This window comes from Pelophylax lessonae (genome assembly GCF_965119305.1).
Source record: "Pelophylax lessonae genome assembly, chromosome: 13".
In the NCBI taxonomy this organism is placed as follows: Eukaryota; Metazoa; Chordata; class Amphibia; order Anura; family Ranidae; genus Pelophylax; species Pelophylax lessonae.
In genome coordinates, this window is record NC_138780.1 from 16576392 (window position 1) to 16591953 (window position 15562).

The following is a 15562-nucleotide window of genomic DNA, read 5'->3' on the forward strand; positions in this document are numbered from 1 at the left end:
ATTGTTAGCACTCCCTGGGAGCTGATTTAAACACGCCTTCCCTAGACCCACGTGACCTCATCCCCCCCCCCCCCCCCCTCCTCCAAACCACCTTAAAAAATGCTCATTAGCAAAAAGCTAAGAAGAGGATAATTATAATTAAAAACAGACACCTCTTGATTGCTTTTCTTTTTTTTTTTTACAAAATTATTTTAATCTTTGGTTTCCAGATTTAACATTTTTTTAAATTAATTTAGACCCTAAGATCTCTATTGCAACTAATAATTTTCTTATTTTTTTTTTTTTTTTAAGCACAGGTCTTAAAATTTATACAACAAGGAAGAACATATCCTTATCACCCCCGATATATTTTTTTTTTTGAGTTCCTTGATACCTATTTTTTTTTTTCTGCTTTACAGTCTCCCCCTTTTAGCTGAGACAAGAACCTTTTGTATGCATAAAACAGCAAAAAAAAAAGACCATATTACAGGCTTACCTAGGTACAGATGCACCTTGCAGAGATTCTTTCTACAATCCCGAAAGATGTCTTTTGTTCCTCTTGTTTTTTAATTTTTTAGCTGTATTTTCATAGCTTTTTTTTTTTTTCCTGCTCTTCTTATTCTCATGAGGGGAGATGATCTTCAAGAATATTGCACCGCTCTGGAGAGGGGAATGAAGCACTGTGCAAGAAAAAGAGGAGATTGGCATGGCGTAAGGATACATGAACTACAAAGGGATGCTCCACGTAGCCTATACGTAAAGTATACGTATTATATTTAAAAAAAAAAAAAAAAGATTATATGCAGATGTTGGAAAGGGTGGCCTTACCCACAGTATTGATATATGTATTTTTTTTTTTTTTTTTTATATAAGTGGGAGGGGGGAGTAAAATTACACATTTTTACTCAGTTATGCATTTATTGTAATCGAGCCTCTGCTGCCATGCATATCTGCCTGGTAATTATATGCTCATTAGCATATATGCAAATTGTCAATCTATGCACACTGTGGGTGTGCACAGCATAATTTAACCATTACAGAAACAGCTGCATTTTCCCAGACTATATATATATATATAGATATCTATATATCTATATATATATATTTGCATACAAAAATTTAAATCTAAATTTTTTTTAAATTTAATTTAATTTTTATTAATAAATCAGTGTTTCACTTGCTTAGGAAGTATTGATGGGCTCTTTCAAGGATACCCATCCAACAGCAATAATATGCCATATTTCTTTTTACATTTAAAGACTCTATATATATATATATATATATATATATATATATATATATATATATATATATATATATTTTTTTTTTTTTTTTTTATTTTTTTTTGCATACAAAAATTTAAATCTAAATTTTTTTTAATTTAATTTAATTTTTATTAATAAATCAGTGTTTCACTTGCTTAGGAAGTATTAATGGGCTCTTTCAAGGATACCCATCCAACAGCAATAATATGCCATATTTTTTTTACATTTAAAGACTCTATATATATATATCTATATATATATATAGATATATATATATATATATATATATATATATATATATTTGCATACAAAAATTTAAATCAAATTTTTTTTAATTTAATTTAATTTTTATTAATAAATCAGTGTTTCACTTGCTTAGGAAGTATTGATGGACTATTTCAAGGATACCCATCCAACAGCAATAATGTGCCATATTTTTTAGATTTTTTAGATTAACATAGCTTTTTTTTTTATCCTTGATTTTCGTACACTGTTATTGTTAAGACACGTTTTTTTTATCGTACCCTTACCGGTATGATCTTTATTGAAAACAACAGAATAATAGATAGATTTTTTTTGGCAAGTATTTTTAATGATAGGATCGCGTGGCATAAATAATGTGTTGCAGGATGAATACGTTGCACATCAGACTGTGCCATTGTAAAGGATTTCCAAGTGTAACAGAAGACCGGCATTGATACAAGGCTACAAGGCAAACACAAATGGTGGTGTAATTCAAAGGCATTATAATACACACTATTGTAGCTGGAACAATTCGTATAAAGCTTTTTTTTTTTTAATTTTAGAGATTGATTTTTTATTTTTTTTATTTAATTATTAATTTTTTTTTAAATGCTGAAAGGAAAAGTAGCAATCCAATATATAATATAGGACATGTTTTTGATGTTAAAATCTACCATTTAAATCACTTTCTAAAAAAAATTCCAAGAATAACCCCCCGTCTTCCCCAAGGAGGGCTGGTTTCATAGAATCCCTTATATATTTAGAACAGATCTGTCTTTACGCTACTTCATTTATTCAGTTAATGTAAAATTTAATTGATTATAACCATGAGACATTTTAGAAACATTTTTTTAACAATTCCCTTATTTTTAATTTTTTTTTTGCATTATAGGGTTTTTTCCATATTAAAAAATGTTAATATTTAAAAATTTTTGTTGGTATGTGTAAGTGTATAATTTATATGGAGTATACAGGATTCATGTTTAATTATTGTAACTTTTGTATAGTTTTTTGAGTTCATTGGAAAAGCACCAAAGTAGAGAGTGTTTTTGTTGCTGATTTTTGTAACTTTTGTATATTTTTTGAGTTCTTATAGTATCCATTGTAAAAATACCATAGTAGAGAGTTCTTTTGTTGTTGATTTTTGTAATTTTTCTATATTTATTTTGTTTTCTTTGTGTACATTGGAAAAGTACTATAGTAGAAAGTATTTTTGTTGCTGAGTTTTGTAACTTTTGTGTATTTTTTTGAGTTCTCTTCATGTTCATTGGAAAAGTACCAAAGTAGAGAGTATTTTTGTTGCTGATTTTTGTAACTTTTGTATATTTTTCCATGTCCATTGGAAAAGTACCATAGTAGAGAGTATTTTTGTTGCTGATTTTTGTAACTTTTGTGTATTTTTTTGAGTTCTCTTCATGTTCATTGGAAAAGTACCATAGTAGAGAGTATTTTTGTTGCTGATTTTTGTAACTTTTGTATATTTTTTGAGTTCTTATAGTGTCCATTATAAAAATACCATAGTAGAGAGTTCTTTTGTTGTTGATTTTTGTAACTTTTATATATTTATTTTGTTTTCTTTGTGTACATTGGAAAAGTACCATAGTAGAGAGTATTTTTGTTGCTGATTTTTGTAACTTTTATATATATATATATATATATTTTGGTTTCTTCGTGTCCATTGGAAAAGTATCATAGTAGAGAGTATTTTTGTTGCTGATTTTTGTGTATTTTTGGAGTTCTCTTCATGTTCATGGGAAAAGCACCTAAGTAGAGAATATTTTTGCTGCTGATTTTTGTAACTTTTGAATATTTTTTTTGTTCTCTTCATGTTCATTGTAAAAGTACCAGAGTAGAGAGTATTTTTGTTGCTGATTTTTGTAACTTTTGTGTATTTTTTGAGTTCTCTTCTTGTTCATTGGAAAAGCACCTAAGTAGAGAATATTGTTGTTGCTGATTTTTGTAACTTTTGTATATCTTTTTCATTCTCTTCATGTTCATTGGAAAAGTACCATAGTAGAGAGTATCTTTGTTGCTGATTTTTGAAACTTCTTTATATTTTTTGAGTTCTTATAGTGTCCATTGTAAAAGTACTATAGTAGAGAGTATTTTTGTTGCTGATTTTTGTAACTTTTAATAATTTTTTTTGTTTTCTTTGTGCCCATTGGAAAAGTACTATAGTGGAGAGTTCTTTTGTTGCTGATTTTTGTAACTTTTATATATATATTTTTTTGTTTTCTTCGTGTCCATTAGAAAAGTACTATAGTAGAGAGTATTTTTATTGCTAATTTTTGTAACTTTTATATATATTTTTTTGTTTTCTTTATGTCCATTGTGAAAAGTACTATAGTAGAGAGTATTTTTGTTGCTGATTTTTTGCAACTTTTTTATATTTTTTGAGTTCTCTTTGTGTCCATTGGATAGTTGAGAATCATTTTTAGACCATTTTTCTATTTTATTTTATTTTTTTTATCACAACCTATGCATGCAGCAAAGTGTAAATCAGCGTACTATTAAGACCTATATGACAAAATGCAATCAAGGTGACCTTTATTCTATTTAACTGATATTTCAGTGTTATAAACAAGAGATTCTGTTTGCACATTATACATTATATGCACCTTTTTGTATTGGTATGCTTATTTATAAGAATTTTCTATATATTCTTTATTTATAAGAATGGTTCTGCCAAATGGCGTCAATTAAAATGTATATTTTGCAACCCAAAACATAACACAGAATAAGGAAAAAAATATATTTAAAAAATCAAAGTAAATAGTTGAACTTTACTGAGTAGTAAATGAATTCTTGCTCTAGAATGTTATTTGAATAAATACATTATTACTGAAATTTTAAAGATGTTTAATACACTTAATATTACATAAGTTTAACACACTTAACAATATGTAAGATTAACACATGTAAAAATAAGTAAATTTAATACATTTAATAATAAGCACATTTAATACACTTAATAATATGTAAGTTTAACACATGTAAAAATAAGTAAATTTTATACATTTAATAATAAGCAAATTTAATACACTTAATAATATGTAAGTTTAACACATGTAAAAATAAGTAAATTTTATACATTTAATAATAAGCAAATTTAATACACTTAATAATATGTAAGTTTAACACACATAAAAATAAGTACATTTAATACATTTAATAATAAGCAATTTTTTTTACACTTAATAATAAGTGAATTTAACACACGTAAAAATAAGTACATTTAATACATTTAATAATAAGCAAGTTTATTATTACACTTAATAATATGTGAATTTAACACACGTAAAAATAAGTACATTTAATAAATTTAATAATAAGCAAGTTTAATACACTTAATAATATGTAAGTTTAACACATGTAAAAATAAATACATTTAATACATTTAATAATAAGCAAGTTTAATACACTTAATAATATGTAAGTTTAACACACTTAAAAATAAGTACATTTAATACATTTAATAATAAGCAAGTTTAATACACTTAATAATATGTAAGTTTAACACATTTAAAAATAAGTATGATTAATACACTTAATAATAAGTAAATTTAATACACTTAATAATATATACGTTTAAGACACGTAAAAATAAGTACATTTAATACATTTAATAATAAGCAAGTTTAATACACTTAATAATATGTAAGTTTAACACACGTAAAAATAAATACATTTTAATACATTTAATAATAAGCAAGTTTATTACACTTAATAATATGTAAGTTTAACACACGTAAAAATAAGTACATTTAACACACTAAATAATAAATAACTTTAGAAGACCTAATAATAATTAATAAGCAAAAATAATAAGTAATAGCTTACAATATGTAATATCATGACCACTGAGCGAAAAAAAAGTATTTCTAGTAATATTACTATTTTTTGGAAAATGTGTTCAATTACAGATTTATGACAAAACGACAAAGCAAGGGACTCAGGACTGGTTATGGGGTTGTGTGCAGCAGCTAAACAGCAAAACAAAATATCTAGTAATTATATATTTTTTATTTTCTTTAACCTGATTGGGTGGTTCAGGCTCTGCTGGAGCACCTTAGGTAACCACCCCCCTTCCAACCTGTGTTCACTTGAAAGACCCAATCGGGTTTAGGGAAATTTAAAGAAAAAAATAGACACTTGGGTCTTTGACGCAAAATAAATAAATAAATAAATAAATAAATAAATTAAATAAATAAATAAATAAAAAAAGAAGGACCGGTGTGCCTTTTATTTCCTTTAGCAAACTATACCCAAAAAAACAGGGGACACGTAGACTATTTTATTAAGATATCATATGCATTGAGTATTACTTCTAAGGTCATCTTTTTGTTTCCACTTGTATGATGTACATTGGTTCTGTCATTGTGTAATAGACAAATAATACATATATAACCTGTAAAATAAATATATTATAATATATATTGATAAATAAGAAGAAATGTAAATATATTCCAGTTTAAAGTTTGAAAAATGTGCCATAGACACATCTATCTGTTGTGAATGTGTTGTGTTTATTTTTTATTTTTTATTTTTTTCCCTTTTCATTCCACTCCACATTTTAGAAGGTGGTGAGATTTCAAAAATATCTCTAGTCTTCATAGTTTCTTTCTTTCTTTCTTTCTTTCTTTCTTTCTTTCTTTTTCTCTCTCTCTCTCCCTCTCTCTCTCTCTCTCGCTCTCTCGCTCTCTCATTTATTACAATCATCTTTTGATAAAAAGGTAAAATAAAACAGATTTTCTGTCTCCATTATTTTTTCACAGATTGAATTTTATTTCTAAGAAAAAAAAAAAAAAAAAAAAAAGACACCTAAAAGTATATCTCCTACCAGCTGTAAGTTCTGAGCATGCATAGTAGAACATTGTTTCCTCCTAGCCTACAATCAGGGTTTAAAAAAATGTAAAAAACTGAACTAAAAAAAAAAAGTATTTTATTGAATTTTATTTTTAAGAGAATATATATATATATATATATATATATATATATATATATATATATATATATATATATGTGTGTGTATAAAGGGACACCTAAAAGGATATCTCCTACCAGCTGTAAGTTCTGAGCATATATAGTAAAACACTGTTTCCTTCTAACCTACACAATCAAGGTTTAAAAAATGTAAAAACTGAACTAAAAAAAATGTATTTTATTGAATTTTATTTTTAAGAGAATATATATATATAAAAAAAGGGACACCTAAAAGGATATCTCCTACCAGCTGTAAGTTCTGAGCATGCATAGTAGAACATTGTTCCCTCCTAACCTACAATCAGGGTTTATAAAATGTAAAAACTGAACTAAAAAAAATATGTATTTTATTGAATTTTATTTTTAAGAGAATATATATATATATATATATATATATATAAAAAAAGGGACACCTAAAAGGATATCTCCTACCAGCTGTAAGTTCTGAGCATGCATAGTAGAACATTGTTTCCTCCTAGCCTACAATCAGGGTTTATAAAATGTAAAAACTGAACTCAAAAAAAAAAAAAGGATTTTATTGAATTTTATTTTTAAGAGGATAAAAGCAAAAAAAAAAATAAAATAAAAATTACACCTAAAAGAGTATATTTTACTACCAGATGTAAATTCTGAACATGCATAGTAAAACAGTATTCCCTCCTAACCTCCAATCAGGGTTTAAAAAATGTAAAAACGTAAAAACTAAAAAAAAAAAAGTTCCTAATCTGAGTTCAGAGTACATACTTCTTGAGTGATGATGACTTTTTTTTTTTTTGTATGGGAATGCCAAGCAGGTCAAATTAAAAAAAAAAAAAAATAGCTTATCTGATTGCATGTGGAAAAAAAAAATAATATCAGGACATCACCCCCATGCTTTCTTGATTTTTAGACGGTAAATTGTTTTTCACCTTTTCTTCACTCAAATGTCAGGTTTAAAAAAAAGATAAATAATGGAGCTCTTGCCATGAAAATAGTGATAGAGAACTGAAATAATTCTGGATAAAAGCTTTGAAATGTCACTGTTGGTGTTTACTAGGTTTGATTTTTAGGATTTTCAGGATCAGGACTGAAATAAGCTCTGTTAAATGATAGGATCTGTGCATTAAAAAAAAAAAGAGAAAAAAAGAAAAAGAAAAACCTTCATGGTCAAAATAATATGGCTATTTTTTGCATGCCTTGAACTGCAACTCTAGAATTATTTGGGATAAAAGACGAGTTTTTCCTTCTGAGTGGTTGAGAGATAGATAGATAGATAGATAGATAGATAGACAGACAGACAGACAGACAGACAGACAGACAGACAGACAGACAGACAGATAGACAGATAGATAGATAGATAGATAGATAGATAGATAGATAGATAGATAGATAGATAGATAGATAGATAGATAGATAGATAGATAGATAGATAGATAGATAGATAGATAGATAGATAGATAGATAGAGCAATATAGTGCTATACTTTAAAAATGTAAAAAAAAAAGACAAGTGGTAGAAAAAGATTTTAAAAAACCTACTTTCGTACTTGAATTACGACTTAAAATCTAGCTTGTACCCCCACAAAAATTAACTGACCTTTGAAGCTTGACCTTTGAAGCTTGCCTTCTATCTAAAATCCTTAAAAATTAAAAAAAATAACGTCTAAAAGTATTAAAAAAAGTTTCACTTGATTTAAAATTAGAAAAAAGTGCTGTATGTAAGCAACTCTACAAAGGCAAGGGCGGAGTGTTGTACAGCAGTCTGGGATATTGCAGAATTTCTTTTTTACTTTGTAAATTCCTGGTGTCATTGATGACTAATCAGCAGTGCATATTTATTTTAATGTACATAAATAAATAAATAAATAAATAAATAAATAAACAAATAATTAAAGAAAAAAGAAAAGGAATCCACAGTTGATTCAAAATAAAAAATAAATAAATAATAAAAAAAAGGAAAATAAAATAAATATTTTTTTAGTACCCTTTCAATTGTCATGAAATGTAATTCTTTTCTGGAACAGAATTTGTAGGGTACAAAAATATTTACCCAAAATGTATAAAATATTATATTTGTATTTTTATTAATATTTTAAAATATATGTTTTAATTTGACGATACCATAGGAATTTATTTTTGTCCTCTTCAGTGTGATTGAGATTGATATTCGTTTTGATAAACAGTTCCTGGAAATGTCTGGAATAAAGCGGGGGGGGGGGAAACCCAAACATCCCAAAATGACATACGTATAACAAAGACGTGGTGCTGAGATATCAATTTCCTAAATACACAGCCCAGGATCAGACGAGATGAAGGGGTCCACCGTCTTTCATTGTGGAAACTGTGGCTCACTTTTATGGCTGTTGGTGGGATTATGTGACCTATAAAGGGATTTAAGAACGGCAACATGCGGGTATTAAAACTTATGAGTTGGTTTAGACAAAAAAAGAAAAAAAAAAGGAAAAATGTTTATATGAAATACTACTTTTTAAAAATGCTTTTGCTAATATTTAAAATACACAATTTTTGAGCAGCTAATTTTAAAAAAAAATATATATATATTTATATATATATATATATATATATATATATATATATATATATATATATATAAGTACCTGAAATAAATAAATAATAAATAAAATAAATATATATATATATATATATATATATATATTTTTTTTGTATGAAATTCTACTTTTTAAAAATGCTTTTGCTGATATTTAAAATACACAATTTTTGAGCAGCTAATTAAAAAAAAAAAAATAATATATATATATATATATATATATATATATATATATATATATATATATATATATGTACCTGAAATAAATAAATAATAAATAAAATAAATATATATATATATATATATATTTTTTTTTTTTTTTTTTCTGTTTTTTTTTTTTTAAAGTGTTAATCAGTTTTCTTTCAGAGGTGAAAATATACAAGGATGATGTTTAAAGCTATCTACTAAAAAGCTCTAATACTGAAGACTTTCTCAGAGACAAGTTGCCCCGGAGTGTACTTTATGTATGATTTTGAAATTTTTGTGTATTTTTTAAAAATATGGATCAGTGATAAATTGGTTGAAGGTTCAATATGATCGATTTGATAAATACATATATATTTTACAGCCAACGGGGAATTAATGTTGCAATAATAAAGACTAAATTGCATGAACTAGATGATTTTGTTAAAATTACCAATATTATGTTGTAGGCTATAAACTATGCAAATTGAAATAAATGCAATAAAATAAAAATAAAAAACCTAATTTCAATCACAATGTATTATTTTTCTTTTGTTTATATATTTTTTTATGTGTATGTGTGTATTTTATATTTAATAAAATTATTAGACTTGAAGAGTGTGGACAATATAAAGGCCTGATGAGTTAAAAAAAAAAGAAAAAAAAAAAAAAGAAGAGGGGCAAAGCACTAAGGGTACGACCAACAGCAGCCAGTCATCCAACTACTTATACAGGCGTGCCTCCAGTAAAGTGATTTCTGATTGGCTGCTATGGCCAACTGCACTTAGCACTGTTTATTGTATAAGATAAAGTGAAATGTAACACGCAGGTATACAGTTGATGGCTGTAGGAATTTTGCTTGGGGCAAAGGGGGCGAAAAAAGTGACTAGGACTTCACCTGACCTGTGCTGGAATGATCTGGAAGCACATACGTTACTCGAATACTGAAAAAATTATGGCACTTTACTCACCCCCCCAATTAGTAGGATGTAGGTCCTCAGACTTGCCTTGAACGTCTAAGGGGAGGGCACGTGGACTTATGGTCAGGTTCTCCACCTCCCACGGGGTCTACCTTTAGGGGAACCCCATCAAGTACTTTCCTTGCTTTGGAAGTTCCCTTGAAGAATGGGGTCTGCCTGGTTTCAACTTGGAGGACCATGAGTACCCCAGTCACCATCAGGGGTTCCATTCTCCTTGAAGCTGGATTAGTAGGGTGTAGGTCCCTGGACTTGCTCTGAAAGTCTGGGGGGGAGGTCATGTGGACTTATGGTGAGGTTTTCCACCTCCCACGAGGTCACCCTTTAGGGAACCCCACCAAGTAGTTGGGTGAACCTTGCTTTGGAAGTTCCCTTGAAGAATGGGGTCTGCCTGGTTTCAACTTGGAGGACCATGAGTATCCCAGTCACCATCAGGGGTTCCATTCTCTTTGAAGCTGGATTAGTAGGGTGTAGGTCCCTGGACTTGCTCTGAAAGTCTGGGGGGGGGGGGGTCATGGGGACTTATGGTGAGGTTTTCCACCTCCCACGAGGTTAGCCTTTAGGGAACCCCACCAAGTACTTGGGTGAACTTTGCTTTGGAAGTTCCCTTGAAGAATGGGGTCTGCCTGGTTTCAACTTGGTGGACCATGAGTACCCCAGTCACCATCAGGGGTACCATTCTCTTTGGAGCTGGATTAGTAGGCTGTAGGTCCCTGGACTTGCTCTGAAAGTCTGGGGGGGAGGTCATGTGGACTTATGGTGAGGTTTTCCACCTCCCACGAGGTCACCCTTTAGGGGAACCCCACCAAGTACTTGGGTGAACCTAGCTTTGGAAGTTCCCTTGAAGAATGGGGTGTGCCTGGTTTCAACTTGGTGGACTATGAGTACCCCAGTCACCATCAGGAGTCTCGCATCCCAGGGATCAGGACAAGGTTTCTTTCTCTTTGAATAAGTACAATGTAGGTCCTCAGACTTGTCCTGAAGGTCTTGGGGAGGAGGTCATGTGTCCTTATAGTCAGGTTCATCCCCCCAACATGGGGTCTCCTTTTGAGGCAACCCAACTAAGTACTTGAGTGAACCTTGCTTCAGAAGTTCCCTTGAAGAATGGGTTCTGTCTGCTTTCGACTTGGTGGACCATGAGTGCCCCAGTCACCGACAGGAGTCTCGCACCCAGGGAATCAGGACTAGGGTCTTTTCTCTTTGGAGAATTACCATGTGTACACCCTGTGCATGTTTTTGGGTGCTTCAACTTTTGCATGCTCATTTTTACACATGGTGGTAATTTTGAATTTGTGCACTGCACCTCGAAGCTTAAAAAAGAAAAATTGAAGAATTGTTTTTGAAGACCAAATTAGCTTGGCAAACACAACTTCGGGAAGTGGTTGCTGATGGCAAACCCGCAAAGGAGGAGCTTCCTGAACTGAGCAAATAGAGAAAACCCCAACCTGTCTACACATTAGTTGGATTTCCCTTGGAATTTGATGGCTAGGTCACCATACTTAACCAAAAATGACCTAGAGTAGGGGTCTCCCAAGACAATCTGAACATTTTAGTTGTATTTAGGGAAGTGTGTTTTACCTACAGAGCCAACGTCATCTTTTCAGCTCTTCTATATCAGATCTCTTTAAAGTACTGACCTAGAGATGTGGGAAGTGATCAAGGAATGGGAAGCAGTTTTTTTTATGCATAGACAATATCATCAAAGAACCCATAATGGGGACAGAAGAAGTCTTATTTTTACTGAAAGGGTAGTGGATTCTTGGAATAGACTTTTAGCAGGGGTAGTGAGTCAGTCAGCAGCAAGTGGACCCAAAAATGCTTGGGATGAACGTAGACAAAAAAAAGTAATAAAAAAAAATCATTAAAAAAAACAAAAAAATCATAAAAAAATCATAAAAAATCATTAAAAAAACAAAAAAAATCATTAAAAAAACATAAAAAAATCATTTAAAAAAATCATTAAAAAAAACGAGTCAGGCTTCATGGACCACTTAGTGACCTTTCTGCTGTCACTCTCCTCTGTTTCTCCAAAGGACAATATCCTCAATATTTTTGGTTAAATAAGAGTATTACCCAAAAATCTGAAGATTAAATTTGCTGCCAGAGGCCTACTCACTAAGTTGCTGCAAATTCAGGAGTTAATGGATGTTCTTCATTCTCAGTCTTGTCTTTAGATAATCACATGACAATTTTGTAAGAGGAATGTCTATGTGCACCTTCGGCTAATTTAAACAAGGCCTTCATTTATTTTGGTAGAATGAGTAGAGCTCCACATCCTGGATTTTCGAAGGAACAGCAGCTATGGTAGTCAACGTAGACGACCCCTTGAATGTTTTCAATGGTTTATTTTTTTTAAATGTATAAAAGAACTTTCTCTTAATGAAGAATATATACAGTATATATATATATATATATATATATATATATATATATATATATAAAAATAAATATATATATATATATATACATACACACATATATATATATATATATATATATATATATATATATATATATATATTTATTTAAAAAAATAGAATATATATTGTAGAAAAAATTGACATTACTTAAAAATAACAATATTAATAAAAAGCTTTGATCTGAGTTTATGCTGGTACATTGTTGCAATTTATGTTAAATTAGTTAATTACAGTGTATATATCATTGTATAAATATTATTTTAAAGTATATTATACAAAATATTTAAAAAAATAATAATACAAATATATTATGAATAATTTATTATTATATAAAATAACAATAATAATAATATTACATTTTATTATTATAATTAATAATAATAATAATAATAATAATAAAAAAAACAGTATAATAGAACTATAAATATTATATAAATATTATAAAATTTTAAACAAGCTAGTATAATTACAAACTAATCAAAATTTTAAACAAGCTAGTATAATTACGAACTAAGCAAAATTCAGCTGTCGGTCCCGCATTAGAATGTCCCCTGTTTTATTGCTTGTCGAACGATCATTACACTCAATCAGGTCTTACTAATAAACTGCAATTATGCACCTACCATCCTCTTCCTATTTACCGGCCTTGTGTGTGTAAGTTTTAAAGACTTGTTAATCTGTGTCACCAGGGGGGTAAAGAAAACTCTCTTCATACTGTCCCCAGGGGACTATAGGGAAGGCGTTTCCATATTATTTTATCATGTCAGTGAAAGGGGACAACTTCTCAGGGCAGCGGACAATGGACGGAGGCCTATTCATCTGGGTGACCTTCCTCTCAGTTCTCTGACCTTCCAGCTTGTACTGGGGAATAGGGACACCTTTTAAAAGCCACACGGGATCTGAATGAAGAAAGGACTTCAAATAAAAGAGGACACAGGCTTACACAACACAACATGAATGGCCTTTCTGTCCATTGACGAGCAAAGTTTGTTTTAATTCCTTTGACTGTAGGCCTACTAGGGGGGATTGCAATTGGCAGCCATGTTCTTTGACAGGCCCCCTCTCTGTCCTAGCACAAAGGTGCACAGGAAGGGCCCCCTGAGCAGGAAGGGTGCTGTTTATTTTTTAGTTTTGCCCAACAATGTCGGCAGACCCTTTGATAGGATTACTTTATTAGGCTTGCTGTCATGGTGGGGGGAAATAGATCTAGTATTTGTACAGGAGATATTTTAAGGTTTATTTTGCATGTCGTTTCTCCCCAGGGCTGTGTGTCTGATATACCTTGAGCTACTATGAGGTAGAGGGTCCGAGCAAAGGGTCTCGGTATAGGTCTGGGCAGGGGCAGCAAGGTCTGGGTGAAGTGTCAGAGCTAGAATAGGGGGTCTGGGTCTAGGTTTGGGCAAGGGCAACAAGGTCTGGGTTAAGGGTCTGGGCTATAGTAGATAGTATGGGCTAGGGACAGCAAGGTCTGCGTGAAGGGCCTGGGACAGAATAAATAGTATGGGCTAGGGGCAGCAAGGTATGGGTGAAGGGTCTGGGTCAGAATAAATAGTATGGGCTAGGGGTCACAAGGTCTGGGCCAAAATAAATAGTATGGGCTAGGGGCAGCAAGGTCTGGGTAAAGGGTCTGTGCCAAAAGTGATAGTATGGGCTAGGGGCAGCAAGGTCTGGGTGAAGTGTCTGGGCCAGAATTGATAGTATGGGCAAGGGGCAGCAAGGTCTGGGTGAAGGGCCTGGGACAGAATAAATAGTATGGGCTAGGGGCAGCAAGGTATGGGTGAAGGGTCTGGGTCAGAATAATTAGTATGGGCTAGGGGCCGCAAGGTCTGGGTAAAGGGTCTGGGCCAAAATTGATAGTATGGGCTAGGGGCAGCAAGGTCTGGGTGAAGGGTCTGGGCCAGAATTGATAATATGGACAAGGGGCAGCAAGGTATGGGTGAAGGGTCTGGGTCAGAATAAAAAGTATGGGCTAGGGGCCGCAAGGTCTGGGCCAAAATAAATAGTATGGTCTAGGGGCAGCAAGGTCTGGGTGAAGGGCCTGGGACAGAATAAATAGTATGGGCTAGGGGCCGCAAGGTCTGGGCCAGAATAAATAGTATGGGCTAGGGGCCGCAAGGTCTGGGTAAAGGGTCTGTGCCAAAATTGATAGTATGGGCTAGGGGCAGCAAGGTATGGGTGAAGGGTCTGGGTCAGAATAAATAGTATGGGCTAGGGGCCGCAAGGTCTGGGCCAGAATAAATAGTATGGGCTAGGGGCCGCAAGGTCTGGGTAAAGGGTCTGTGCCAAAATTGATAGTATGGGCTAGGGGCAGCAAGGTCTGGGTAAAGGGTCTGTGCCAAAATTGATAGTATGGGCTAGGGGCAGCAAGGTCTGGGTGAAGAGTCTGGGCCAGAATTGATAATATGGGCAAGGGGCAGCAAGGTCTGGGTAAAGGGTCTGTGCCAAAATTGATAGTATGGGCTAGGGGCAGCAAGGTCTGGGTAAAGGGTCTGTGCCAAAATTGATAGTATGGGCTAGGGGGCAGCAAGGTCTGGGTAAAGGGTCTGTGCCAAAATTGATAGTATGGGCTAGGGGCAGCAAGGTCTGGGTGAAGAGTCTGGGCCAGAATTGATAATATGGGAAAGGGGCAGCAAGGTCTGGGTAAAGGGTCTGTGCCAAAATTGATAGTATGGGCTAGGGGCAGCAAGGTCTGGGTAAAGGGTCTGGGCCAAAATTGATAGTATGGGCTAGGGGCAGCAAGGTCTGGGTGAAGGGCCTGGGACAGAATAAATAGTATGGGCTATGGGCAGCAAGTATGGGTGAAGGGTCTGGGTAAGAATAAATAGTATGGGCTAGGGGCCACAAGGTCTGGGCCAGAATAAATAGTATGGGCTAGGGGCAGCAAGGTCTGGGTAAAGGGTCTGGGCCAAAATTGATAGTATGGGCTAGGGGCAGCAAGGTCTGGGTGAAGGGTCTGGGCCAGAAT

General features: G+C 32.3%; 1 long non-coding RNA gene across 1 annotated transcript in view; it reads left to right on the top strand.

Moving 5' to 3' along the window:
* Nucleotides 1-9500, top strand: part of LOC309543411 — a 12999-nt gene extending 3499 nt beyond the window's left edge. Inside the window, exons 2-3 of the long non-coding RNA XR_014224788.1 lie at nt 609-735; nt 9384-9500. This is a non-coding gene — a long non-coding RNA (uncharacterized lncRNA). The remainder of the gene's footprint in view (nt 1-608; nt 736-9383) is intronic.
* The last annotated feature ends 6062 nt before the right edge of the window (nt 9501-15562 follow it).